Raw genomic sequence first — 12,393 nt, 5'->3', positions numbered from 1 at the left:
CATAATTATGGTCATTACTGCAAGTCCACCACTTATTTTCTGTCTAGAGCTAGAGATTAAGTTTTTAAAAAACTAGCAAAATTATATAACATGAAAATACAGTCTAAAATTATAATATGAAAGGTAAAACACTAGCAGTTTTAAGGCAAAACACAGAAAGTCCTCAGAGGATTAGGACACAAAAAGCACTAAATATAAATGGTTAAGCTAAAATGTTAAAACATAATCTTCTGTTCGGAAAAGAATTATTAAAAGAGTAAAAAAAAGGTAAACCTCAGGAGAAATATTTGCAGTGCCTATATTTAGTGAAAATCTTGTAATCTGAAAAATAAAGAACTTTCACAAATCAGTGACAAAGACTGACCAAAAATGAAACAAACAAGAAACAAACAAGCACCTCACAAAAGAGAAAAAAAAGTCAATATAGACACTAAAAAGCATGCAATTTCATTAGTCATTAGCAAACTAAAAATTACAATAATGGTTTACTCTTCTGTACCCACCAGAACTTGAAAAAGAAAAAGATGGAGGAGAGGGTTGAGCTGAGGGTTAAGGGTTGATGGATGAGAGGGCAAAGACATGAAAAAACAAATCTCCCTGAATGTAAAGCATTTTAGAAAAATATGCAGAACTGATTAAAGCTTATACATAGTTACCATCTAGTAATTTTGCTCCTAGACATATGTCCAAAAGCAACACATAAACATATTTACCAAGAGATGTTTATTAGAATGTTTCTAGCAGTATTAATGGAAAACACAAAGTAGTCATTAATAATAGAGTATATAAAGTATATTTGTGAGATAGTCATATAGTGAATTACAAACAATTAAAATAAACTACAACTACATGCAATAATGTGGACGAATCTCAAGAAAATATTGGGAAAAGAAAACCAACCTTTCAAATATTACACTGTATATACTTTACATATAAAACAGAAAAACAAGCAATATTAATCTATGTTATTAAAAATCTGGGTAGTAGTTATCTGTATGGGAGGCAGAAAAATAGTGACTGGAAAGGAGCATAAAGTGTCATTTAGAGCACTTATCAAAGTTCTTCTTTATCTAGGTGCTGGTTACATGGATACATTTGGCTTATAAAAAAAATCCAGTGACCCATCTACTTATGTGGACTTTCCTATATGGGCAGTTTTCTTTTTAAAATGCTGTCAGTGCTTTTGGGTTGATGAACACATGGAGATTTGGGGCGAGCAACATACACAGAGAGGGCATGAAAGATCCAAGCCCCCTCACACAACTATCCTATGAATTTCTTCCACCTATCTGTTAAATTGGTAATCTAATACTGTTTTATTTGCCTGGTGATATTTAATAAATGACATATCACTTTTCTATAAACAATATATGGCAAACTAGCAAGGCCCTGAAGTTGTTCTTCACAGGCACAACAAAGCTATGGCTACACTTTAATGTTACTTTCAAGGCCAGTTTAATGCAGATGAATACATTTCACTGTCATTTGGCTCCAGTTCAGTCACAAAACAAATCAAAAAATTCATAAAGACTGAAATAATAACAAACATCTTTTCTACTAACAATGAAACTAATCACCAAAAGTAATATCTCAAATACGTGGTAAGTAAGCAACATGCCACTGAACTGCTGTACCAACAAGGAAATCAGAGAATCCAAAAATTACCCATAGACAAACAAAAATGACACAAGCTATCAGAAGCTCTGAGATGCAGCACAAGCAGTAGTAAGAAGGAAATTTATACCAACTAAGACCTACATAAACAAACAATGAAAATCTCAAATAAACAATCTAACTTCATACCATAAGCAACTAGGGAAAGAAGAAAAATGAAAAGAAAAGTCAGTGGAAAGAAATAATAAAAATTAGAGCAGAAAAAATGAAATGGAAATCAAAGAGAAAATACAAAAGATGGATGAAACCAAGATCTGGTTCTTAGAAAAGACAAACAAAATAGAAAAACCTTTAATCAGCCTCATTACGAAAAAAAAAAAAACTCTAATAATTGAATCAGAAATTAAAGTGAATTTACAACAGAAAAACAAAGGATCATAAGAGACGCCTGTGAACATCTTTATGCCAATAAATTGATCAATCTAGAAGAAATGGACAATTTTTTAGTATTGTATGATCTTCCAACACAGAATTAGGAGAAAATACAAAACCTGAACAAACCATTTACAACTCAGGAAATTAAATTAATAATCAAAAGTTTCCAAAAAAAAAAACCAAAGCCCAGGATCAGATGGTTTTAGTAATAAGTTCTACAAAAAGTTCCAAGATGATGTACTACCTGTCCTTTCTCAAACCCTTCCAAAAAACTGTAGAAGAAAGAATGATTTTAGACAAGAAGCCAACATTACCTTGATACCAAAAGCAGACAAGGACTTCATCAAAAAAAGGAAACAGGAAACTACAAACTAATATCCCTGATGAACAAAGGTGCGAAAGATCTCTACAAAATCTTAGCAAACAAAATTCAACAGTATATTTAAAAGATCATACATCATAATGATATTGGGATTTTTCCAGGGATACAAGGATGGTTCTACATACAAAAATCAATCTATGTAACTAGTCACACTAGCAAAAGGAATAAAAAGTCATGAACATATCAATAAAAGCAGAGGAAGCATTTGATAAAATTCAGCATCCATTTGTGATTTTTAAAAAATCGCAATAAAATGATAAGAGAAGGAATATAATAAAGGGCTCTTATACATAATGAAGGCAATATATGACAAAACAAAGTCAATATCATACTAAATGGTAAAAATTGAAAGCTTTCCTCTAAGATATGAATAATCACTCTTACCTCTATTAGTGAAGATAGTACTGGAAGTCCTAGTTAGAGCCATTCAGTAAGAAAAAGAAATAAAAGCAAGTGAAATTAGAGAAGTAAATTTATCACTATTTACAGACAACATAATAACATATAAATAAAACCATAAAGATGCCACTTAAAAATTACTTAAAACAATGCATAAGGTAAAGGAAGTGGCTAAAAAATAAAATAAAATAAAATACAAAAATCTGTTGCTTTCCTATACACAATAAATAAACTAGAAGAACCCAAGAAAACAATCCCATTTATAATCCTATTAAAAAATAGAGTATGGGCCCTCTCTGTTGGAGCAAGGGGTTAAAGCACCATACTGAGGCTCTCCGAGCCACAGAACACGAGTCCAATCCCCTGCCCGGGAGCTGACCCACATGGCACAACAGACCTCTCCTGATCTGCCCCCTGCTCCCCTCAGCAGTGTACTTTGTCAATCTGCCTGCTCTGCTCCCCACTCTGTATCTGGTGAATCCTCTTACTCACCACCTCTGGCCTATACCCCAGTTCTTAAAAAAAAAAAAAAAATTAATAATTAAATAATAAAGTATCTAGGAAAGTATCTAGGAATAAGTTTAACAAAAGAGGTATGAGTCCTGTTAAACAAGAACTGTAAGACACTGTTAAAAGAAATAGAAGAGATAGTTTACATTACTGTATTTGGCTTAGGGGCTATAGATTCAAACTTTTATAAAAGTATTTCCCACCATATCAACCACCAGAGCCCTAATAATCTTCCACCGTAGGCCCCCCTGGCCCTACTCTCCCTCTCCCCTATCCTTGTCTTTTGATTGCGTCAGTAACAAAATTATCTTAAACCAGTAATATATTCACATATTTAATTATTAAAATAACCTAAAAAGTATATTAAAAAATCCCATCTATTCTCTTTCCATCCTTATCTACACACCTGGCTTAGATATTTTACACACTTCCAGATTTTCTTTATGAAAATAATTTCATGCATCTTTACACAAGAAGTGATTTACAAAAATTTGAACTCTGTTTTCAACAATGTGCATTTGACCTCACACCTGTGAAAATGACACATATCGAAAAGACAGATGAGAAAATTGAAAGATGTGCTATACATCCACAATGGAATACCATTCAGCTGCATGCTACATAGACAGAATTGGAGGTAATTATGCTAAGCAAAATGTGAGAAAGACAAATACCGGACGTTGTCACTTATATGTGGAACACAGAGAAACAAAAGGTCAGATCAAGCCAAACAGCAATCCTAGAAATCTGACTGTAGAATTCAGCAAACAGAGGTCGGGGCAGGGGAACTGTGGAAGGAGGGCAGACAATAACATGGGAAGGAGCACAATGGACTTTGGTGAATGACTATGGGTAATCTGTTGGTGGGTTTGGTATGGAAACAACACCTGAAGGGAGATCCTATAGTGTTCAAACAAGCTATTTTGTAAACCAATGTTACCTCCATTAAAAAAAAAAGAATTGATTGAGGGGTGGGGAGTGGGACGGAAGGAGCACAATGTATGTTTGAAAACTTTCCAAAGCCACATATATAAATATATAGAATATCTTTCCATTGTTACAGCAGTATATGCCATACTTCTTCTAACCAGTAACCCACAGACAGACATTGGGGGTGTTTCCAATCTCTTGCTACTACAAACAACTTTATAGTGAGCCTCCTACACTTTTATTTTTCTACACTAGCACATTGTTACATTGATAATATATTCCCAAATCTGGTACCATGACAAAATGTAAATAAACGTCTTTTTCTAGAAATTACCAATGTGTTTTATATGCAGTTGCATCATTCTGTATTTCTACTACATGTGCATCTCAGACATGCCCACTGTCTCACAAAATGTGAGGATGATGAATCAGGCTTGGGGAACTACAGACAGTGCAGATAAAACAACTCAATCTGATTACTGTCCTCTGACCACATCACAATAAAACTCATGAGGATAATGTCTTCCACCTATATTCTAAGTTGCTAACCTTTTACAGTCATCTGTTCAGTCTCCCACTCATCCCTAAAAGGCCACAAGTCTTGTTCCACCCTGTGTTAACCTAACTGGAATTACATCTAAACTCTTTACTTATACTATCCCTAAGATACCCAGTATACTAGAAAACACCATCTCTGAATTTACTCTGACAATATATGGAGAAATTACAGAAAAATTAACATAAAATCAGGATATTAGTTACCTCTGAAAAACAGGAAGACTCTATCAAAGATTTCTGGCATACCAGTATTGGCTAAATGGATATCTGTTTTTTATGCATATTTATTTTATTATATACCAACATTTATATACACTGTAACATATTACAATGAGTTTTAAATGATACATTTTCTGAAATAGTATTAATATATTCTTAATGATAAGATTCTCTTTTTTCTAATAACAATTTTATTTTCTGGGTTGGCATTACTAATTTTTCCTGCAATGTTTTAGGAATAAAAATGTTACTATGCCTAACCCCCTTAAATTCTAATTGAGAGTATTTTACAAGATTTCCCAATATCTATTCCCCCAAAATTGCCAGGTCGTTAAGGAATATGCACAGTTAATATTTGTTTAATTAATATTTGTTTAGCTCAATGTTGTTTCTGTCATTTCCTCTTCTTGTCAAGAAAATGTGAGCTTACTTTTAAAAAAAATAACAATTACAACCAGGCAATAATTTTATGTAGGCTACACTTCAAAAATATAATATTTCATCTCAAAAGTTGTAAGAACAACACTAATTACACAGTAAAAGACAATATTGGAAGCCTGTACACACACACACACACACGAGTGATGGCTGGTAATAGAAGAGACAGACACGACCATTGAGGTCCAGCTTAGTGTCACTCTATGGAAATATGATTCACCGTGTGTACTAGAAAACGAGTGAGCAGGAATATCCATAAACTTACATTCAAAGTCTACTTTATAAAAAGTAATATAGGGCCTCCCTAGTGGCACACATGGAGTGAAGCACTATGAAGCTATCCACAGCCACTGCAGAATGAGTTCCATCCCTGGTCAGGAGGTGACCCATATAGTGCAGCAGACCTCTCCTGTTTCACCTACTGCTCCCCTCAGCAGTGTGTTTCAGTTAATCTGCCTGTTCTGTTCCTCACTCTTTCTCTCATGAATCCTCTCATCACCTGCACCTCTGGTCTATATAAACCTTTTTTTAAAAATATATGTGTATGTGTGTGTGTGTGTGTGTGTACACAATGTAATATGGAGTGACTCATTCAAAAGAGATTCAATACTAACCACCTTAATTTATATTGGAGGTGTTTTAAGTATTTCCTTTGGACAAACAAAAGCATAAGAAATTTAAATTATTACAAAAGAGTAAACAACCACAGCAATGATTTTAAAAATTCACATTACATAGAGACAATTTTGGAAATTCTAAAAAGTCTATTATCTCTAAGCACCTTTCAATAAATACATTAACTTTTAGATGCCACCAAACAGGAAACCAACAATGAAATTTAGAAGCAAGACAATCAGAACTTTTACCATCACATATTAAGTTAATATAGCTGGCAGCTCTCCTGTCCAACTGTGATTATGCAGGCGCCTTTATTTTTCTTTCTCCTTCTCTAGTAAACCTGTTCTTTCAAAGGTTTAAAAAAAAAAAAAGGAAGACAAGAGTCGCTTTTGTTGTACACTTTTTTGTATGTGTGTAAATCTCGCTGAGCATTCTCCCTTTTTAGTGGGCCCAGATATCCACTTACTTATATGCTCATCTATTACATGCCAATTTAGAAAATTATACTGTGTCCAGCAGAGAGCAGCATTACGGCATTCATAAGACTTAACTTGAACTTGGAATTGACAGAGGGAAAAAGAGGGCAAGAAACCATTTACCATAGGTCTGTCCTAAAATACTTTAAATGTTCAGGACAGTTGCAAGATTTTCAGGAAAGAAAAAAACAAAAACAGATAAAGCAGGTTATCAAAGCATATATGGATGATCCATGGTTTCAAGATTCCTAAAGCAAGAAACTGAAATTGTATTAGGAAATGGTTTCATTCATCCATGTTGAGTTGAATTAATAATATGATTAAATGCCTCTCAGTTGTTAAGGCGCATCTTACTTTTAGTGGGTTAATAGGATTTTGAATTCAAATATATGATGACAATTTGGATAAAGCAATTTTTAAAAGTTCATGTATCAAAGTCTTTTATGCATTTACATATGCTATTGCAATGTCTACACTGAAAACCAATGTTTGGTCATTAAAAGAAAATATGGATATATACCTTAAATATATTTAGTAACATACAAGTTATATGTACTACATATTAAAATATTATCAACACATACTTGAAATGGTTCCTTCTACTTTCTTCTAGAAAATAACATTAAAAATTTGAATTGGGGCCCTCCTTGGTGGCACAGCGGGTTAAAGCACTGCACTAAGAAGCTTAAGCCACTACCCCATGAGTTCGATCCCTGCCTGCCGCGGAGGAGATCCACATGGCGTGGCAGACCTCTCCTGACTCGCCCGCTGCTCCCCTCAGCAGTGTACCTCGTTGATCTGCCTGTTCTGCTTCCCACTCTGTCCCTGGTGAATCCTCTCACCCTCGTCATCTCTGGCCTGTACCCCAGTTCTGTATGAATAAATAAATCTTTTAAAAAAAATTTTGAATTGAATCTTGATATCAAGACTCCTATGAGTCCCTAATAATTGACATTTATTTGACTGAGCAAATGAAAGTTTTATATTAATCTACCCATTAACATTAAGCTAGTCATGGTATTATTTCTCCTATTTTCTCTTCTTAAAGTCTTCTTCTAAGCTACGTCTTACCTTTGCTTTTGTACATATCAATTTTCTGACATTTCCTGATTTTATCGCTCTATCTTCTCTTTTCTAATGCATTATTGCTTTAAACACAGATTTCGCTTTACTCAATCTTCTCTTTTATGACCTACCATTTTTTTCTCTGTTAACTTAGGACCCCGAAAATTGGTTTTGTTTTCCTATAACAACACCCTGCATAAAGATACACGTCATGCAATGTTTGACCTGAACAATCTCATCTGATTGCAAGACTCAACTAAATATACCTTAATTTCTACTATTATTAACAGTATTTTTCTCAGTTATTTAAATATTTGAAAAATTCAGTAGACACTTATGAGTCAGCAATGAACACCAAAAATCTCAAGGAAATTTAATTTCACACACTCATTCCAATTAATTTGAGACCACCAATATTCTGATACAGAATTGATTTAGAATCTAATTATTGTGGTAAAAATATAACTACTAAATCTGTAAGTCAATAATTTTCATTCATACTGTTATATATGTGGGTGCATACAAATAAGTACAATATTGTCACTAAAAAGCAAAGGTATGTCAATGATTCCTAACTTCTAATAAAGCTTATAAAATCTGAAAAGAAAATTACTTCCCTACTCAGCAATCTATAATATGAAAATTAACATTAACACTATCAGAATATTGTAAAATATAATAATGATGTTCACAGACTTAAGAGTTTTTTAATTGTAAATATATTACACAACACCATTTATTATCTAATGACCAAAAAGGGGCCATAATGAGTTGACTAGTATTTCCCACACACTAAAATTTATGTCCATTTGGAAACTCAGAATATAACCATATTCGAAAAAAGGGTCTCTGAAGATGTAATTAAGAATTGAGATGAGACACACTGAGTTATGTGGCCCACAACCCAAGGAGAATGTCCTTAACTGAGACAGAAAAAGACACACAAAGAAACAGGATGGCTCTATTAATATAAAGTATCTAAATACTGGAGTTATGCATTGACTCAGGGAGGTCAGGAAATACTAACAGCCACCAGAACCTAGAAAAGCCTCCAGAGCCTCCAGGAGAAACAAACCTTGAAACATCTTGATGTGGAATTTCTGCCCCCCACAAGCTATAAGAATATGTTAAAGCAGCCCTAAAAAGCTAGTACACAGATGTAAACTTGTTCAACCATTACAATTAACTGAAATTATAGGTATAACATATAACACAGACAAATGGCATTCAACTGTTTACCTATTCTATGTTTATCAAAACACCATTCATACCTTCTAACAAAGAAAAATCCTATACCAAGTGGCTTCACCAGTGAATTCTACCAAAGATTTTTAAAATGAATTCATATAAATCCTTCCCAAACTAATCAGAAAGAACTAAAGAGAATACTTTCTAACTCATTTTATGAGACCTATATTATCCTATATTAAAGCCCACAAAGATACAAGAAAACCACAGGGCAATATTCCCTATGTATATTCATCCAAAAATCCTCAAAAATACTAGCAAATTAAATCAGCAGTATAGTATATTAAAAGGATTAAACACTGTGACAAGTAGGATTTATTTCTAAAATGAAAGGATGGTTAGTCATATAAAAATTAGTGTAATAGGGCCCTTCCTGGTGGTGCAGTGGGTTAAATAAAGCACAGCACTAAGAAGCTAAAGTCACTTCAGCCTGAGTTCCATCTGCGCCCCAAAGGAGACCCACATGGCACGGCAGACCTCTTCTGACCCACCCAACTGCTCCCCGCAGCAGTGTACTTTCTCAGTTGGCATGTTCTGTTCCCCACTCTCTTTCTCGTGAATCCTCTCACCGCCCCCTACCTCTGGATTGTACCCCAATTCTGTATGCATAAATAAATAAATCTTTTTTAAAAAATCAGTGTAATATACCACATTTACAGAATAAATGGAAAAAAACACATATCACTTCAAAAGATACAGAAAAAGCACTTGACAAAATGCAACAAACTTTCATGATAAAAATAATTCTAGGAATAGAGCAAAGCAATAAATCAAAACACAGAATCAGAAGAGTAAACAACAATATACGACAAGTGCAAAATATTAATGAGATGAAGAAAAGGACAGAATCTGTTGAATGGCACCAAGTCAACACTAGTACATTTCTTCAGATCACAAAGCTAAAAACAAACCACCAAAAGAAACCTCCAAAATATCCAAACATGGGGAGGCTAAATAACTCTTTGTAAATGAAGAAATCTAAGGAGAAATGAATTATCTACAGCCCAATAAAAAGGGACAAATTATATTTTGGAAAACAGAAAAGCAGTATTAAGAGCAAAGCACTTAGCACTACCAGCAATAGTAATAATAGCCCACATTAAAAAAAAAAAAAACCTCTAATAAAAAAAATCAAACATTATATCTTAACGAATTAGAAAACTTAAAAAAAAAGTATGATAAAAATTAAAGCAGAAATGAAATATAACAGAATGAAAAAGACAATAGAAAAGATCAAGGAAACCAATAGCTGCTTCTTTGAAAGGATAAACAAAACTGATAAACTCTGCAGTGAAGCAACATGAAAATAAGAGAGAGAAAAAATAAAAATTAAATGAACCAGAAATGACACTCAAAATAAGAATACATACCACATGAATACAAAGGATCATGAAGTTATCATAAACATCTATATGTAAACAAATGGGACAATCTAAAAGAAATGGATATATTTTTACATTATGGCCCCCTTTAACACTGAACCAGAATGAAATAAACAGCTTGAACAGAAGAGAAATGGATAGAGCAATCAAGTCTCCCAGGAAACCAGTCAGAACCTCAGGGCTTCACTAGTGAAGATTACCAAACTTTCAAAGATCTAATACCAATCCATCTCAAACTTTTCAAAAAAACTGCTGAAGGGGGAAGAACCTCTCAAACACATTTTACAAGGCAAATAGTACCCTGACCTAAAAATCAGACAAGAATAGCACACGCACATATAAACCCTGTAAGTGAATAATGCATTAAATGTGGAGTCAATTTTTTTTATATTGATGTAAAAAGTCTTGGCAAATGAAATGCAGAAATGTATTATGAGAACAATATTGCAGGTGGGATTCATCCCAGAGAAGAATAGATGGTTCAAGATATACACAAATAAATCAATGCCACATATAAATTTAAAGATAACAATCACATGATATCAAGAAATGCTGAACAAGCATTTTCCACAATCCAGCAGCCATTTATTATAAAAACTACCAATAAATTAATAAGTTGGGAATAAAAGAAACACATCTAAACACAAGTCGGGCCATATATATTAGATAAACCTTCAACAAACATACTCAATGGTGAAAATTAAAATTTAAAAGCCAAAAGTTGTTTTTTTTAAAGATTAACAAAAATGAATGCTTACTAGCAAAACTTTTAAGCTCTTTTTTGGAATCTTTGAGCAGACAAAACCAGCTATGAAATATTAGGCATAAAGAGAAAGACTGAAATCTAAAAGACAAGAATATACAACTAAACAAAAAAAAATCAAAATATGGACAGAACTAAGCAGACACTTCTCCAAATAAGACATACAGACTGTAAGCAGGCATATGAAAAAATGTTCACCACCACTTATCATCAGGAAAATGCAAATCAAGACTTCAAGGAGATACCACTTCACACATGTGAGAATGATAGATATAGAAGAGACCAGAAACAATAAGAGCTGATGGTGAGGATGTAGAGAAGGAAGCCTCCCACACTGTGGGGGTGCAGACTGGTTGCAGCCCTTAAGGAAAGCACTATGGCAGTATCTCAAAAGACTAAAAATGGTTCTGCCATATGACCTACTAACTCCATTCCTAAGTATCTACACAAAAAGTATTCAGAATAACCAAAACAATACTGAAGAAAAAGTTGGAGGATTGATGCTCTTTGACTCTAAGACTTCCTATAAAAGTACAATAATCAACATAGTGTAATATTAGCAAAAGAATAGATAGATAGATCAGGAGAACAGAGTACCAGAGCCCAGAAATAGAGTCACATAAATATGGTTGTATGATTGTGGGAACAAATAAGTTCCTCCAAATTGTGAAAGTAATTTGATGAAGTAGTTACTTCCATTAATCATGATTACATTTTATTAAAAACAGTTGACATACAGGGCTTCCTGGTGCCAGAGCAAGTGGAAAGGACTTCAGGTTAAGAAAGGATCCACACCACTCACTCTAAAAGGGTTATTCTTATATCCTGTTTAGCGTGTGTGATCATTCTCATTTAAGACTAATGACACCAGATGTCCAGGGAGATATGTCACGTGCATCTTTGTTCTACTAAGATTAATAGAGTTGCATATGGATTACCAGTACAGGTTAATACACATGAAAGAAACAATGGGGGAAATTGGCTATCTTCCCAGGTCATAGACCTAAGTAATGGCATTGATGCAAGATGGAGTCACTTTGGTTTTCTTTCTTTGTCATTTTCCTTTATCCTGCTTCACTGCAAAGTTTTCAAAAATGTAAAATGCTCTTCCTTTATGGAATATGCAATTTCACTTGCCATTTAATTCGAAGTACAATTATTTGACTTTTAGTTTGCTACTACATCAAATCTGCCCTAAACAAAGCTGCAAACAAACCACTATTACTAAGGTTAGATAAAGTTTTTTAATTCTTTTTTTCAAGATTTTTATTTATTTATGGATACAAGAACTGGGATATAGGCCAGAGATGCTGGGGGAAGGGGTTGCTAAAAGGATTCATCAGAGGGCCATCCCTG

General features: G+C 33.7%; 1 protein-coding gene across 3 annotated transcripts in view; it reads right to left on the bottom strand.

The window, feature by feature from the left end:
- The window catches only part of IMMP1L (IMP1 inner mitochondrial membrane peptidase-like (S. cerevisiae)), a 49,232-nt gene that overhangs the window by 33,858 nt on the left and 2,981 nt on the right, over positions 1-12,393 (bottom strand). For 2 of the 3 annotated variants that reach the window (XM_012725693.1, XM_012725692.1), the window contains exon 2: positions 2,816-2,844. The exons of the other annotated variant lie outside the window; for it this stretch is intronic. The gene's annotated coding sequence lies outside the window, so the exon portion shown is untranslated. The remainder of the gene's footprint in view (positions 1-2,815; positions 2,845-12,393) is intronic. 3 annotated transcript variants of the gene reach the window in all.

This window comes from Condylura cristata, unplaced genomic scaffold (genome assembly GCF_000260355.1).
Source record: "Condylura cristata isolate star-nosed mole 26May11 unplaced genomic scaffold, ConCri1.0 scaffold00015, whole genome shotgun sequence".
Taxonomy (NCBI): domain Eukaryota; kingdom Metazoa; phylum Chordata; class Mammalia; order Eulipotyphla; family Talpidae; genus Condylura; species Condylura cristata.
Note: the sequence above shows the minus strand (reverse complement) of the source record. Positions and strands in the feature narration are given on the sequence as shown.